Consider the following 17,130-nt stretch of genomic DNA (forward strand, 5'->3'; position numbering starts at 1 on the left):
TTTTACTACAAGGTTCAGGGAGGTGTACAATGTGTCAGACAGTGGTCTTCAGGACAAGGGAGTGGATGAACACCTTCAACTGCTACACTTAACCTGTCAAGAAGTGTTGGATGCAGTGGCTCCATTAAAAAGTAAATATCGTAAAAATAGGTCTGATCCCTGGTTGAATGATGATGAGATACGGCGCTGTAGACAAGCTTGCAGGCAGGCGGAAAGAAAATGGAAAAAGGATAAACTTCAAATCTTTTATAACATTTTTAAGGAAACTTTAAAAAAATTTCAGAGAGCTGTAAAATCAGCTAAATCTAGATACTTCACAGAACTTATAGAGAAAAACTCGAATAATCCGAAAACACTTTTTTATATTATTAATACTGTAGTAAATCCTTCTGCTAAGGTAAAATTAATTCCGTCCCCGTCTGTATGTGAGAACTTTCTTGATTATTTTATTTCTAAGATTGATGCAATTAGATTGGATTTCTCACCAATGACTTATAAACCATCAAGTCCTGTTTGGCATATTGCAGTTTTTAATCAATTTGAATTGACTACATTTCAGTGGTTACAAAAGCATGTAAGTAAATTAAAACCCACAGGCTCCGATGCAGATATGGTCCCTCCATGGTTTTTTAAAGAAACTATTGAGGTGATTGGGCCTGGTACCTTGCAAATCATAAATAAAAGTTTAGATACTGGGATATTTCCAAACATATTGAAACAGGCATTTGTGCAGCCTTTACTAAAGAAACCAAATCTGAACCCGACTGTCCTGGCTAACTTCAGAGCGGTATCTCATCTTTCATTTTTGTCCAAAATTAAAAAAAAAATGGTTTTTTATCAATTAAATAACTTTCTAGAAGAACACAAGATCGGTGAAGTCTACCAGTCTGGTTTCAAGAAACACCACTCAACTGAGACAACCCTTGTAAAAGTTTTTAATGATTTGTTGATGACTGTTGATGCTGGAAAGTCTGCTGTGTTAGTTTTATTAGATTTAACCGCGGCTTTTGACACAATTGATCACTCAGTGATGATCTCACGTTTGGAGGAGTATGTGGGGGTTCAGGGGAAGGTCCTGGAGTGGTTTAAATCCTATCTGACTGGTAGAAGCATGGTAGTGAAGATCGGGACATGTTCCTCTTGATCAGCACCGATCATGTGTGGTGTGCCGCAAGGCTCCATTCTTGCTCCTATTTTATTTTCTCTCTATATGATTCCTTTGGGAAATATTTTCAGGAAATATAACATTAAGTTTCACTGCTACGCTGATGATGTACAAGTGTATCTGCCACTGTCACATGAAAATGGTTTAGAACCTCTTGGCTCCACTAGAACTGCAAACAATAATCTCAGTCTTGGTTTCATTTAGATGTAAAAAATTCAAAGTCAACCATGTTTTAAGATCTAAAAGGCAGGCCATGCCTTTTAGATCTTCAAGTTTCTTTCACTTACGTTTCTTTCACTTACGCAATCTAGCAAAGATGAAATCATGCTTGACGTTTAAAGGTCTTGAAACCGCGATCCACGCTTTGATAACATCCAGACTTGACTATTGTAATAGAATAGAACCTTTATTGTCATTATACATGTACTGTACAACGAAATTGGATGCAATCTAATCAGTGCAACATTAAACAAAGTAAAAATAAAATAAATAAATAAATAAATAAATAAAATAAAAATCCTCGGTAGAAAAATTAAAACACATATCTCTTCATACACAACAGATCAATACACAATACATCTCCTAATACTGCATTTACTGCACTGTGTTTCGTGCTGTTATCGCTTTTGGATAGAAACTGTTTTTTAATCTGTTTGTTCGTGTTTTCATTGTCCTGTAACGTCTCCCCGAGAGCAGCAGTTCAAACAGGGAATGTCCGGGGTGAGATGGGTCCTTTAGTATGTTCTGTGCTTTCTTGAGGAAGCGTGAACTATAAAGATCCTTTAGGGAGGGGAGAGGGCAGCCAATAATCTTCTGGGCGGTGGTGACAACCCTCTGGAGTGCTTTCCTCTCTGTCTCTGTGCAGCTCGCGAACCACGCACAGATACAATAAGTCAGTATGCTCTCTATGGAGCAGCGGTACAAGGACATAAGCACTTTTTGAGTCAGGTGGTTCTTCCTAAGAATTCTCAGGAAGTAAAGTCTCTGCTGTGCCTTCTTAACCAATACTGTGATGTTAGTATTCCAGGTTAGGTCCTCCTCTATGTGCACGCCCAAGAACCGGAAGTCTAGGACCCTCTCCACACATTCCCCACTGATGAAAAGGGGCTGAATGTCGGTTTTATTCTTCCTGTAATCTATTATCAACTCCTTGGTTTTAGTGGTATTGAGGACCAGGTTGTTGTCCATACACCACACAGACAGCCGCTCCACCTCATCCCGATAGGCGGACTCATCTCCCCCCGAGATGAGCCCCACTACGGTGGTGTCATCCGCAAATTTAATGATGCTATTTCTGGAGTGAGCAGGGATACAGTCGTGGGTATACAGGGTGTAGCGCAGGGGGCTCAGCACCCAGCCCTGTGGGGAGCCAGTGCTGAGACTGAGAGCTGATGAGATATGGGCGCCTACTCTCACCCTCTGGGAGCTAGATGAGAGAAGCGGGGTAATGCGTTATATACGGGAATTAGTCAGTCATCTATTTCTCGTTTACAAAAAGTTCAAAATTCAGCTGCTAGACTTTTAATGGGGATTAAAAAACGTGAACACATTACTCCTACCCTGATCTCCTTGCACTGGCTTCTATAGGATTGATTTTAAACTTTTGTTACTGGTGTACAAATCTCTGCATGGACTCGCACCGGCCTATCTGTCAGATCTTTTAACTGAATATCAGACTGGACGAAGTTTGAGATCAGCGACTCAGAAGCTACTCAAAATACCTAGGACACATCGAAATCAAAAAGGTGATCGTGCCTTTGCTGTAACAGTGCCTAAACTTTGGAATAGTTTGCCTAAACGCCGCTACTGTGCAGGATTTTAAAAGACAACTTAAAACACATCTGTTTTCAATAGCTTTTAATCAGTAATAATTTTTATTAAACGTGTTGCTGCCTATGTGATGCTTATCCTTAAGATTAGATTTTTTTTCACCTTCTGTGTTATATGTTACAATGTAAAGCACTTTGGTCAACTTGTGTTGTTTTTAACTGTGCTATATAAATAAAGTTGCTATTGCTATTGCTTTCTCCTAATCCTCTTCTCTGTTTTCTCTCACCAGATATGGTCCTGGTCTCCACTGGAGCAGAAACTCTGGTAAGTTCTCCAGTATCTGCCAACCTCACATGGTCCCCAACTGGCAAGAGATGGTCTCGGTGTAATGTTCTCACACCTCCCACGCCGGATTCGGGTTTCAGACGGTATACCGGTAAGTTCTCTAGCTTTTCCACCACCAGGTAAGGAACAGAATTCCACTTGTCGCAGAGTTTGTTCTTTCCAGTCAATGCCAGATTTCTTATCAGCACACGATCTCCCACAGTCAGACTCTGGTGTTTCCAGGGCCGGATTAAGAGTTCAGAGGCCCCTGGGCACAATGTCTTGTAGGCCCCCCCTTAGGGCCAAATGTATATTTTGTCCAAGGACATTTTAATATGGCATTTACAGTTTTACTGACTTAAAAGGAACTTTGTTGCTATGCTGGAGTAAAGTTCATAAATGGTCGTTCTTTCCCATAGGATTTTGTAAAACTATGTTGGGTGGACCTCTGTGCCTCTAGGGGGGTTCGGGGGCATGCTCACCCGCAAGAAAATTTTGTACATTTTAAGGTTAAATGCATCAATCTGGTGCTCTTTGAGAGGTCAGCAGGCGAGAGTTTAGCGTCCGTGATTTGATTGGATTTATTATTTTCACGGATTGGTTCAGCACGGAGTCAAAGAGAACCGGCATTTTTTAGCAGCTAGTGCTTCGCGATGGACCATGCAATGTGTCCATTGCACAAGTGGAGCTACTTGCTGAACGCGAGCAGCTAGGCCACGCTCACGCCCCGTCATTGCCTGCGCACCATCCGTGCATAGGCCAATGCATCGGTCCCAAGCCAACCCATTTTCACGGATAAAAATATCAAGGACATTGAAAATGGCTTCTCCTGTAGTGTGCGACTGAAGAGGCCGGCAAAACAGGACATCCTCCTCAATCGCCTTGTCCCGCAGATACCTGACATAGGCGAGGAGCTGTGCCTGCCCAGCAATATCAGTGGATTCGTCCAGCTGCAGCGCGTAGTAAGGACTCTTTTTTACGAACTCTATCAGTTGCTCTCTGATGTCATTGGACATGTCTACAATTCTCCTAGCGACTGTGTCATTGGACAGTGGTACTGCACCGAGTTTGGCTGCTGCACTATCTCCTATCATTATTCTGCACATGTCTTGTGCTGCCGGCAAAATGTGAGTCTCGGCGATTGTATGCGGTTTACCCAGTGTACCGATCCTTTTGGCCACTACATACGATGCCTCCAAACACTGTTTAGACACAGTGCTGTGCACTGAAATGGTTGCCTGTTGCTGATGGAGGCCATCAAGCTTTCTTTTAAAATATTCAGCCGGTTTATTTTTAATGCCAGCATGCTTTGTTTCGAGGTGCCTTTTTAATTTGCAGGGCTTCATACTGTCGTTTGCCGGCACCTCGGCACACACGACACACTGAGGTCTCAGATCAGCAGTGACTGGAAACCCAAACTGCAGGTATGCTTCATCGTACCTTCGAAGCTTTTTTGCAGCTGGTGGTGCGTCGGTTGGCTTGTTGGTCCTCACAAGAAATTTCTCCATTTTTGTTACGTGTTTTCAATAAAGTTTTGGCACTATGTAACTGTGTGTGTGGTGTATGTTGAGAGACGTATCAGGGGCTAATCAGTCGGGACTTAGGCACGATCTTTAATTTTATTTTAATACTTAACGCTTGTAGTCCTCGTCAGTGTGCGTGTGTGTGTGTTAGTCGTGTGGGTAGTTTTAGCTAAGTGAAGCTACTGCCTAGCAGTTAAAAAAAATTACTGGCTAGGGCTGAGATTTGATCTAATCTTAAAAAATAATGTTTGTGGGTTTAGTCTTTAAAAAGACTGTTGGGGTTTTGTAGTAAAGGCCTATCGAGATTGATAACAGACTAGCGAGAGCTGGCACAAGCGAACTTGGCAAGAGACTAGACTAGAGTGAATGGAGAGCTATGTCGTGAGTCAATTTAAATGCAGTGATTTATTTTTGTGAGAGTGAGTGAACATTTACAGCCCGCTCTGAAAGTCAGGGCGGGAACGGCGGTGGCCATGCGCATGCGTGATTCATTTGCAGCCTGGATGCGGAGGGGTGTGTGTCTTCTCTCTGCTCTGACTGCAGGCTGGGCCTGCTGCGCGAGGCTACTGCTAGTTTCGCGTAGCCAGACCTTCAGACTGACGGCTGAAGGTCTGGAATTCAGCAGCTTTATTTCGCCAAGGCTCGCCCATAAGGCCGTTTGACCGACATGTAAAACAACCAATTACTGATCGTTTCGTTCAGCGTCACGTTTCGGGGCGTGGAAATGTCCCCACAACAACAGACCTGCGTTCAACAAGTCAGTCAGCATAGAAAATCAAAGAAGGAGAAGAAAACTTCTTGCATACTTTTGAGAATCCTACGTTTAGCTGATCTTGATAAATGCTCATTGTCACTCATGTAAACACTAGGGGTGGGACGATACAGTTACCTCACGATTCAATTCTGTGGCGATATGTGGTCCACGATATGATAATATCACGATTCGCGATATCTACGATATTCAATATATTGGAAGAAATTTCATCAACGATATATCACGATATATGTGACTGAAAAGAAAGATTAACAATGCATGTGTACATATTGAGAATTAATATACCGTAAAACTTCCCGGGTTTTTATTTTCCCAAAACATCGAACTGCACCGGCTTGTATTCGAGACAGGCGTCTATATGAGACAGGCCTTTATAATTTAGTGTTGAGATGTTGTTCATTGAGTTTAGGCGAGTCTCTAATCTCTAAAAATCTCCAAATGCTCCACGTGAAACTGCGGTCTTCCGACCTTTTACTATCGTGTCAATTGATTTTGATTAATATGCGCGAGGGAGAGAGCAAGACAGCGCTCGTGTTGTTTGAAGACGTGAAAGTGCGCGCGCGCGGCCGTTGCGCTCTCTCTGCTCGTAAAACCCGAAGTGTCTCCACACTTTAGAGTGGAAACTAGCGGGTGGGTCTTGATTCGTTTTTTATTGTTTTCCGCCATTCTTCTCGCTTCTCTCTGTTGTTGTTAGTTAACTTGTGTGCTTCACCGGCCGCTGTTTGCGCCACTTTACCCCTATTTACTCGAACAGCGCCCCCCGCAAACAGAATGGTAGATATTGGGTAGTGACAGTGACACTGACAACGGGTAAATTAATCATTTTGTGTTGTAATAAAATATCGATATTGGGCGTTAGTGTATCGATTATTTATTGCGACAGAGAGCACAACAATATATTGCAATATCGATTTTTTTTCCCACCCCTAGTAAACACAAAAGTTTTTCTTCCGCAATCACACGTCTGCGCTTTGTTTCCCGGCGGACCGAAAACAAACGCGACACTTGCGCCCCCCGGAAATCCGATAAAATTCAACCAATCAGATGACGACTTCGACATTCCTGAAGTGTTTCCAGTTAAGTGTACCATATGCATCAGACGTTTAGCCAACGTTCCGTGGGCGTGACGTCTGAGGCTGAGACTAGGCTACTGCTGACTGTGAGTGCTTTTGGACGGGAGAGGGGCTCACGGTAGGGCTGGGCGATATGACCAAAATCTCATATCACGATAGAAGTCATCTCATATCCCGATAACGATATATATCACGATATACTGTAAAACTTCAAATAATAGCCCGGGCTTTTATTTTCCCAAATCGCCGAACTGCACCAGCTTGTATTTGAGGCAGGCGTCTATGAGACAGGCCTTTCATTTAGTGTAGGCCTAGAGATAACGAAGATTACGTTTTATTTATAAATGTGTTTAACAAATCCGTTAATCTAAGAATTAGCCTAGGCTACTTTATGTCTAAAGGGGGTCGCTCACCGGACGAGAAGCGCGCGCGCCGTGTCTATAGCAACTCGAGGTATCGCACACACACCGGACGCGCGCTGTCAGTTTATGGCCAGCAAATTGTTATGTTTAAGGACATTATGGAATTAAGATCATGTCTGTACTATGTTATGATGGTACTGTACAATTAAATACAATCGTTGCTTAGTCTGCAGTCTGAACACTTTACCTCAGAGCGTCCGTTAACTGAATGAATTGGGAATATCACCTGAAAATCCGATAATAACAGCATCAATTTGAATTCAACCAGCTGATTTCTGTAAATGAATGTACAACTAAATGTATGTTGCAGCACAGGGTGAAGTCAGTATATAACAATAATTGTACGTTTAATATAACCATAGCTTTTAGATTATTGGCAGAATTAAAAAAAACGAAACGATGTGACAGCCATGGGCTGAACAATACATTACTGGTAATATCCATCGAGCCTATGAACTTGTTGCCCGAAACACATCAACAAGAAAGAATGAAGGCTATACCCTGTAAAACGATCTCCTTCTCTCTCCGGCCTCCGCTAACTCTGCTTGCGCTAACAACTCCGCCCAGATGCGCGCAATCTGCACCACAGAACTGGTTTAAACAGACGATCTGACGGGTTTTAGAAGATTAAATACAAACCGAAACTAAAAAACAGACCAGGCCTCTATTTGAGACTGGCGTTTATTTATCCAAACCACCCTAAAATGGTCAATACAACAAATAGAAAGTTAACCAAACCATCTAGCCCCTCGTTTAGGAACGAGCTCCTCGGTTTTTTCTGGCTGGTTCTTCTCCTGCTCGGAAACACCCGGTTCTGTCACCCCTTCATTCATGCTGTTATTCACGTTCCTGCCTGCATCCCCATGGTGGCGTGAAAGATTGCAGTCATCCAAATTTTTGCCGTAAACAATGTTTTTTTGCGACACCACGATATAAACGATATGGCATAATATGAAACGATAGGCTTTTTATATCGTCCATCCGATATATATCGTCATATCGCACAGCCCTAGCTCACGGCAGCTCCCGTGGTTGAGCACAGTAGGCCTAACTGCAGAGTGATTCGTGCTTTCGAGTCTCCAAACACCACAAAAGTCTCCAAAAACACTAGTAAAAGTCGCTGGATTTGTCGCTTTTGACAAAAAAAAAAAAAAAAAAAAAAAAGTCGCCAGGAGGATGATTTGTTTGTGTTATAATCAGTGCTTGAAGTGGGGGGAAAAGGTGGCGGTACTCTCTTTGCATTGGCAAATCATGACATTTTTATAGTGAAAAACAAAACTTGGAGATTGTGGCTACAACAATTTGTTGTTATTTATTTATTAACAACATAAATGTATTTAAAAACATGTTTGTCTGTGCGTGGCTGCGTGCGTGTGAGCATTTCACAAAAACTAAAGGAAAGCTTGAACTGTAGCCTATATTCTGACTAGTTTATTCGTTTATATATATGTATTTATAAACTAAATACGACCTCACGTTTTATACGTTTGCAGCCTCTGAAACTTCCGTCCGATTTTCTGCATTTTTCGCATCCATAGCAAATATTTTGAGGGGTTTTGACAATTGAAAGCCACCAAATGACGAATATGAAAAAATGAATACGACAGTTTCGGACTTAAACGTTTGAGGCTTGTGCAGCTTCTCGAGGAGAAATCAAACAAAAAATGAGCGCCGTTTTCTTAAGTCTGTGAGTGCGCAGCACACACAAATAAACTAAATTGACATACTGCAGTTAAATTTCTAAATGTGGTGTTTTTATATTTATAACATTTGAATACAGTTCAGCAACATACATCACACGACCTGACGACCAAGAGAGCTGACAACCATCACTTAAAGCTCCAGTCGGCAAGTCTGGCAGATTGAGTGGATTTAGGAAAATTTTGAATGTTTACAACTCTCATGCCCCTCCCCCACTATCAACGGATACCCTCCCACCGAGTTCGTGCTCGTCAGTGCGTGTGCACCAGATTTTCAGTGAACGCGCCCGTCTCATCAGCATCCATCAACACCATGGAGTATTTGGAGGTATGCTGTCCTGGCTAATCTACCGATAGATTGCAATTGCTAACGTCATTTATACTCTAAATGAGCTTACTTGATTTTACCATCACTCTTCGTTACTGCGCGAACTTCCGCGAACTTCAGGCGTGTGCATGCCATGTGATTGTAACGTGCGCGAGGGGTGGCGTGTGCCCGATCTGTGATTGACAGTCAGATCTCACACCCCCCCTGCGCTGATTGGATATGATGAACCGGGAGCTGTGGATTTTGGCAAAACAAATAACACGCTCCAGGTGAAGTTAGAAGCTCGGGTTTTTTCCTAAAACCACTTTATTTATGTTGTTCTGTCAGATTATAGTGTCGATTTCACTTAATATGATCAAAAAAAATGTTGCAGCTTTAATTTACCATCACCTCACGATTGAAATGAAAATGTGACACTGATTTCATATGACAGCTCAACAAACAAGTGAATAATATTAAGTCACTTTTTAGACGAAATAATGACTTTTTTGGTCTATTTTAGCAGCGAAAATAGATCCGATGAATCCAAACAAAGATCACAGCGCATCTAACAGCAACCCTCAATCGTCTTTTGAATGATTCAGTGTTTTGAACGAATCGGTTGAGTCAAAGATTTAATGAGCCATTCACAAACATCTGTCTCAATCTTGATGAATTGGCCGTTTGAACGAATCGTTTGAATGAACGACTCAATGACTCGCTTAATAAAACCGCTTATCACCTGTATTTGCGCTCACTATCGACAAACCAATCAAATTTGTTCAAAACTTTTTTTTTAAATCAGTCCAAACACATTTTAATTTTTTATTCAGGAGTTATGTATATACAAAACTATAACTTTTTATGACAATAGTTTAGTGATAAAAAAAATGTGATTTTTTCCCCAGTTTTTTCCCCCTCCCATCCTGTAGTCTACTCGCGCCCCCCCGCCGGTTGAGAACCACTGCTGTAGATGATATCTTTATCGTTATAGTCATGCTGTGGACGATATCTTTATCATTATAGTTATGCTTTGGATGATATCTTTATCGTTATAGTTATGCTGTGGACGATATCTTTATCATTATAGTTATGCTTTGGATGATATCTTTATCGTTATAGTTATGCTTTGGACAATATCTTTATCGTTATAGTTATGCTGTGGGTGATATCTTTATCGTTATAGTTATGCTGTGGACGATATCTTTATCATTATAGTTATGCTTTGGATGATATCTTTATCGTTATAGTTATGCTTTGGACAATATCTTTATCGTTATAGTTATGCTGTGGGTGATATCTTTATCGTTATAATTATGCTGAGGACCATATCAATCTTTATCAATATTGTTATGCTGTGTGTGATATCGTTATGCTGTGGACGATATCTGTATTAGTATAGTCATACTGTGGACGATATCTTTATCTTTATCATTATAGTTATAGTCCTTGGTTTGAACAGGCCTTAACGTTGCTTGTTTAAATCAGAGATGTAGTAAAACATCTCTAGTTATTAAGATGAGGATGTTGTGAACTTTTTCCTTGCAGAAAAGTTAGAAGCTCAGGAGACCAGGAGACAATGGACGTTTTCCAAGCAGAAGTTCTTTATTGCTGGTAGCTGCAGTCATTCCAACATCGTCTGAATAAGGGAACTTTTACATTGCAGTTTTATATACATTTCAAGGGGGTGGGATTAATTACATAGAGGAGGGGACTCTTGAACAACACAATGAAAGTACGATTCAGCTGGTTACCTGATTTCATCAGCATGACAATGTCACTCAGAGCCTTGAGATGTTAATCCACTCAACTTGATTAGGTCACTCAAACCTTAACATTATCATAGAGACAAAGGCCCAGCTGGGGGACCTGGAATGCTTGCACTTTCTTAGTTAAAATACTGTTATATTGGAACCTAAATTAAACATTTTATTAAATTTGTATTCCTTCAAGGACAATTAAAAAGTGCATAAAAGTGATTTCGCTTAGCCCTAGTTAGCATGTCATTTGCACTCCCATTACACAAGAATCTCGGTCGTTTCTGAGCGATGTACAAAAAACGTAAAATGACGAAATTCTCGCGGCAAGAACGTCAAGCATCAGTTGAAGAAATCTTTCGAGATGGCTTCCACGAAATTAGGCGGCGACATCATGATCCCAATTGTGCAGAGGATTGTAAAAATGGAGAACGCCATGAGGCACAAACGATCGATCACCGCCGCCACGAATTTCCATTCGTTAAGCCGCCTTTCCACTGCACACGACAAACGACAGCCGTTGGACCGGAAGTCATTCATTTCCAATGGAGAGTCGCACGGGAGCTGCGGGGAGTTCCGATCATATGCGTATGCGGAAAATTCGTATCCGATTTGAGCTTTGGATCCGTTGAAATATCTGAACTTCTGCGGCTAGACCGTATGCGACCGGCCGACCGGATGTGATGTATTCTAATCAAAACTATGAGCGTGAGGCTAGAATTACCAATATTTCAACTCTTTAATGTTATTCTGTAAACTTTATTTCTGTAAAATGTCGGTTATTAATAATTATGGCAGAAATTCTTTTTTTATAATTATTAAATCAATATTTATATTGATTAGCTCTGTAAAATCTATTGTTTTTATTGTAGATGTATTGAGGGTCATTTGTTTTGTGTGGATATATATGAATGATGAATGTAATGCATGCATGAATATATATTCATGCATGCATTACATTCATCATTAATTTTACCATTGTGAATAGCCGAGGGTAACGGTTGCTTCACGACCAATTTCAAAGTTCCGTGCGACTGACACTAGGGGGCGAAATGCGACAATCGTATGCGAATGTCGTGTGCAGTGGAAAGGCAGCTTTACACACGTTCTCGTCCTCGTCCTGGTCGCGAAATCGTTTGGCGATATACCTCACTTCCTCCAGAATTTTGGCCAGTTCCAAAGCCCCACCCACGATACCTCCACTGACTCCGCCCCTAATTCCAGCCCGCCCCCCTAGCGACGGCACTGCCGACCCTGGCTACAGCACGTCATCCTCAGTGGACGCGACGAGATGCCCACAGAGCACGCCGTGAGAGTCGTGAGCGTAATGGACGCCCTCCATCCCTCTGAAGCCGATGTACAGCATGTTCCCGCTGGCGGGCTGCAGCGCCCCCTGGCTGACCGACAGATCCACGCTCGACACACTCCCACGCCGGGGATGTTTGTTGTGACACGCCAGACGGATCCGCTCCTCACCGGGCCGGCGCATGCGGAGAAACCAGGCGCACCAGTTCAGGAGGAGAACGCGGGTCTAGACAAGAAAACACAACCATGAATAGCCACGTTTCCACCCGAAATCACCCGAAACAATAGTAACGATCTCATCCATGCAAATACTACTGTGTTTCGTGATTAGTTTGTTTGAGCACTATTTGCATAACTCAAAGATTCGCTGAGTCAATATGACCGAATCAATGCAGGTGACTCATCATAATGCTGTAGGCAGTGGCGTAACGAGCCAACACCGGGCCCTTATGCAGGATTATCAAGGCGGCCCCCTACTACAACACGTGATGACGCAATGTCCACGAGTAGGCTTTTGCATGCAATACGCAAGGAACTGTTTACACCTGGCCACTTCATGCTTTTTCTGTGATATATCGTATATCGTATAGCTATCCGATCGTGAAAAGACCAGATGTAAATTCCCTTCGAAACGCATTCGAGACGGATTTGAATCCGGTCGCTCAAACCACTTCAGTAGGGGGGTCTGGGCCGCATTCCAGACGACACTGGACAAGTGTAAATGCATCTGGTTGTTGAAACCACATGTCAATTTTACTCCTCTAAAAATGCTAAAAAAAATAAACGTGTGAGAGCGTGTTATGTCTATATGTCATAGTCAGATATGACGACGCTTCTGCAACAACACGCATCACCGCAGATGAGCATCTATTCATCAAGCCAACGCACAAACTACACTCACCGGCCACTTTATTAGGTACACCTGTCCAACTGCTCGTTAACACTTAATTTCTAAGCAGCCAATCACATGGCGGCAACTCAGTGCATTTAGGCATGTAGACATGGTCAAGACAATCTCCTGCAGTTCAAACCAAGCATCAGTATGGGGAAGAAAGTTGATTTGAGTGACTTTGAACGTGGCATGATTGTTGGTGCCAGAAGGGCTGGTCTGAGTATTTTAGAAACTGCTAATCTACTGGGATTTTCACGCACAACCATCTCTAGGGTTTACAGAGAATGGTCCGAAAAAGAAAAAACATCCAGTGAGCGGCAGTTCTGTGGGCGGAAATGCCTTGTTGATGCCAGAGGTCAGAGGAGAATGGCCAGACTGGTTCGAGCTGATAGAAGGGCAACAGTGACTGAAATAACCACTCGTTACAACCGAGGTATGCAGCAAAGCATTTGTGAAGCCACAACACGCACAACCTTGAGGCGGATGGGCTACAACAGCAGAAGACTCCACCGGGTCCCACTCATCTCCACTACAAATAGGAAAAAGAGGCTACAATTTGCAAGAGCTCACCAAAATTGAACAGTTGAAGACTGGAAAAATGTTGCCTGGTCTGATGAGTCTCGATTTCTGTTGAGACATTCAGATGTTAGAGTCAGAATTTGGCGTAAACAGAATGAGAACATGGAACCATCATGCCTTGTTACCACTGTGCAGGCTGGTGGTGGTGGTGTAATGGTGTGGGGGATGTTTTCCTGGCACACTTTAGGCCCCTTAGTGCCAATTGGGCATCGTTTAAATGCTACGGCCTACCTGAGCATTGTTTCTGACCATGTCCATCCCTTTATGGCCACCATGTACCCATCCTCTGATGGCTACTTCCACCATGTCACAAAGCTCTAATCATTTCAAATTGGTTTCTTGAACATGACAATGAGTTCACTGTACTAAAATGGCCTCCACAGTCACCAGATCTCAACCCAATAGAGCATCTTTGGGATGTGGTGGAACGGGAGATTCGCATCATGGATGTGCAGCCGACAAATCTGCGGCAACTGTGTGATGCCATCATGTCAATATGGACCAAACTCCCTGAGGAATGCTTCCAGCACCTTGTTGAATCTATGCCACGAAGAATTGAGGCAGTTCTGAAGGCAAAAGGGGGTCCAACCCGTTACTAGCATGGGGTACCTAATAAAGTGGCCGGTGAGTGTATATCGCAAATCAAAGTGAAAGTAAGTCGCAGACGCTCGCTTAACACACAATCATCTTCATTAAAAGAAACGAAATGATCTTACCAGTACTGTTGCCGCTCTCTCTAATTGCGGTCTTCGATTTAGAAATTTTAGCTGATGATCAATAAAATGCAGCTTATCTGTTGCTTTCGGTGACCTGAACTCTATTAAATCTGCATATAGCGCGGAAATTGAAGATCGGATTTATATCTGTTTTGCAAAAACACATTTATGTGACCAGCTGTAAATGGAATCGTTTTGATAAATCAGTAGCTATCCGATCTGAGAAAACGCATGAAGTGGCGCGCGCGTGTAACGTTAAACAGCCGACCCGGGGATTCCCCAGTCCCAGCTCAAAACAAATTACACCAAAATCCATGATTGTTCGTTTCACACATGTATTTAATGATCTGTAAAATATGTTGTTGTCATTATTTATTTAAAACAAAATCGTGATAAAGTAAAATACGATCAAACTAAAAGTAGTAATATGCGATAGGGGGCCCCGGCTGTCAATCAATATCTTCCAGTCAAGCGGGCCCCTGATTGGTCCGGGCCCGTAAGCAACCGCGTACCCTGCTTACCGATAGTTACGTCACTGGCTGTAGGGATTTCTGGAGGCGTACGCGGCTTCTTCCTAATGGTGCTTGAATATTCATTGTCATTCTACACAACGAAGACCTGACATATTTTATTCAAGCAAAAATGGAAATTAGTATTTCATGTTGGCTAGGTTAAGAGTGTGCCTAGAAAACAAATTTGCACAAAGTTTGTTTCCTCGTGTCCAGTCTCATGCATTTGGTATGAATCGATTCTGGTTCATGTCACACATCCTCTGTAGAATGAGGCGCCCGGCGCTCGGAAAGACACTTTAACCTTCAACACTTTTAATACAGAGTGAGAGAGACTGTTGTAACTTTACTTTTATTATAAAAATAATATATTAATAACAAAAACATTAAACATACAGTATATACAGTAGCCCCCAGAAGTATTTGGACATTGAATTACATTTTTTAATATTAATAATGTATGGAATAAAAACTAAATACTAAGATAAAAATCTTGATAAATTAAACAAATAAATAAATGCTTTGGTAATATAAAGCTTAAGTAGCAAAAATACACACATAATTAAAATATATTAATAATAAAATTAAATAAAAAGCTAAACAAACAAACACATACATATATAAAAATATAAACGGGATGGGATAATACATCCATAAATAAATAAATACATAAATGCTTCAGTAATGTAAGCTTTTAAAATTTTAAATTTAAAATACATAAAATAATTAGGGCTGTCAAATGATTAATCGTGATTAATCACATCCAAAATAAAAGTTTTTTTTACATAATATATGTGGGTGCACTGTGTATAATTATTTTATATATATAAATACACACACATGCTTGTATATATTTAAGAAATATTTTCATGTATATACTGTATATAGATTTATATATAATTTATATTATATATAAATATAAATATTTTATATGTAAATAATATTTTTTTCTTAAATATACATGCATGTGTGTGTATTTATATATATATACAAAATAATTATACACAGTGCACCCAAATATATATATGTAAAAAAAACTTTTATTTTGGATGTGATTAATCGTGATTAATCATTTGACAGCCCTAAAAAAAAAAATGTTAATAATGTATGAAATAAAATACTAAATAAAAAGTGAAACAAACAAGTAACTAACTTACTAATAAATAAATAATAAACAAAATTAAAAATTAAGTTTAACAAACAACTTAAACAAATAAATAAATGTAGCAAAAAGTAAAAAATACATGCACAATTAAAAATATATTAATAATGAAATTTAAACAAAACACAAAAAAGAGGAAAAATGAAACAAAAACAGATCTGCTTCAGATAGTGATGGAGAGCGTTTCTCTTACCCATCGTGGCATCTTGGCTCCGTCAGGATCGTGATAGTGATACTGCAACACCAGACCCACAGACCCACAATCACCATGGTGGTCACAAAATACTGAGCTGAAACACACACACACACACACACTGAATCCACAACAAGCCCTGCATGTAGATGAAGCATTCATGAGATCCTCAGCGATGTGTGTCTGAGCTGTGAGAAAACACACTGTGCCATTACAGAACGTCAAGCTTCAGTAAACCCAATCTAATCTGTTCCTGAACCCTCGAGAATCTCTCAGTCCTGCACATTTCAATAAAGGAGTCACGGTAAAATTACTCATTATTTGAACTGATTTCTCATAGGTAGAATTATTCAGTTAATAATAATTACTTAAATTTGCATCTGTTCCTCACACAATGCCATCATGTGATGCTGTTTTCGGTCCTACAAGTGTCAAATATCTTGTTCTGTTTGTATTTACCATTTACTTTTTTTAGTTTGCAAGTTTTGCGGCCCTGTTATCACTCACTTACATTTATGCATTTAGCAGATGCTTATATCCAAAGCGACTTACAATAGAGGAAAATACATATATCAAAAATCTAAATTCAGGAATATATAGAATACAGATTTACTATACATACAGTAAATAAGGATAACCAACATTTGATGCATTTAAAAATAGGTTATTTTTATGTGATGTTAATTTCATATTTATGGCTGTTATTGCTTTTGAAATAAAGTCACATTACAGCAGTTTATACTCCATCAATGTAAAGTGACAACAGCATGAACATCACTAAAAGTCAAACATGTGAAATGGTTACAAAAACATGTGAAATGGTCTTTTCTGTGAGGTTATTGTGTGTTTTCCCTCTGTAAAGGTGTGTTAGTGAACAGACAGATAACATGTCAGGGTGAATGATTGCACTGGTTTCTAACAGGCCCGTCTGTCTCTATCTATCTCTCTCTCTATCTAT

The 17,130-nt window shown here is 40.7% G+C and overlaps 1 pseudogene; it reads right to left on the reverse strand.

Moving 5' to 3' along the window:
* Positions 1 to 11,052: 11,052 nt before the first annotated feature.
* LOC130069367 (neuronal acetylcholine receptor subunit alpha-7-like) lies at positions 11,053 to 16,693 on the reverse strand (annotated as a pseudogene).
* Positions 16,694 to 17,130: the final 437 nt, after the last annotated feature.

The sequence above is a fragment of the Rhinichthys klamathensis genome, unplaced genomic scaffold, assembly GCF_029890125.1.
Source record: "Rhinichthys klamathensis goyatoka isolate OS25496 unplaced genomic scaffold, OSU_Roscu_1.1 h1tg000363l_1, whole genome shotgun sequence".
In the NCBI taxonomy this organism is placed as follows: Eukaryota; Metazoa; Chordata; class Actinopteri; order Cypriniformes; family Leuciscidae; genus Rhinichthys; species Rhinichthys klamathensis.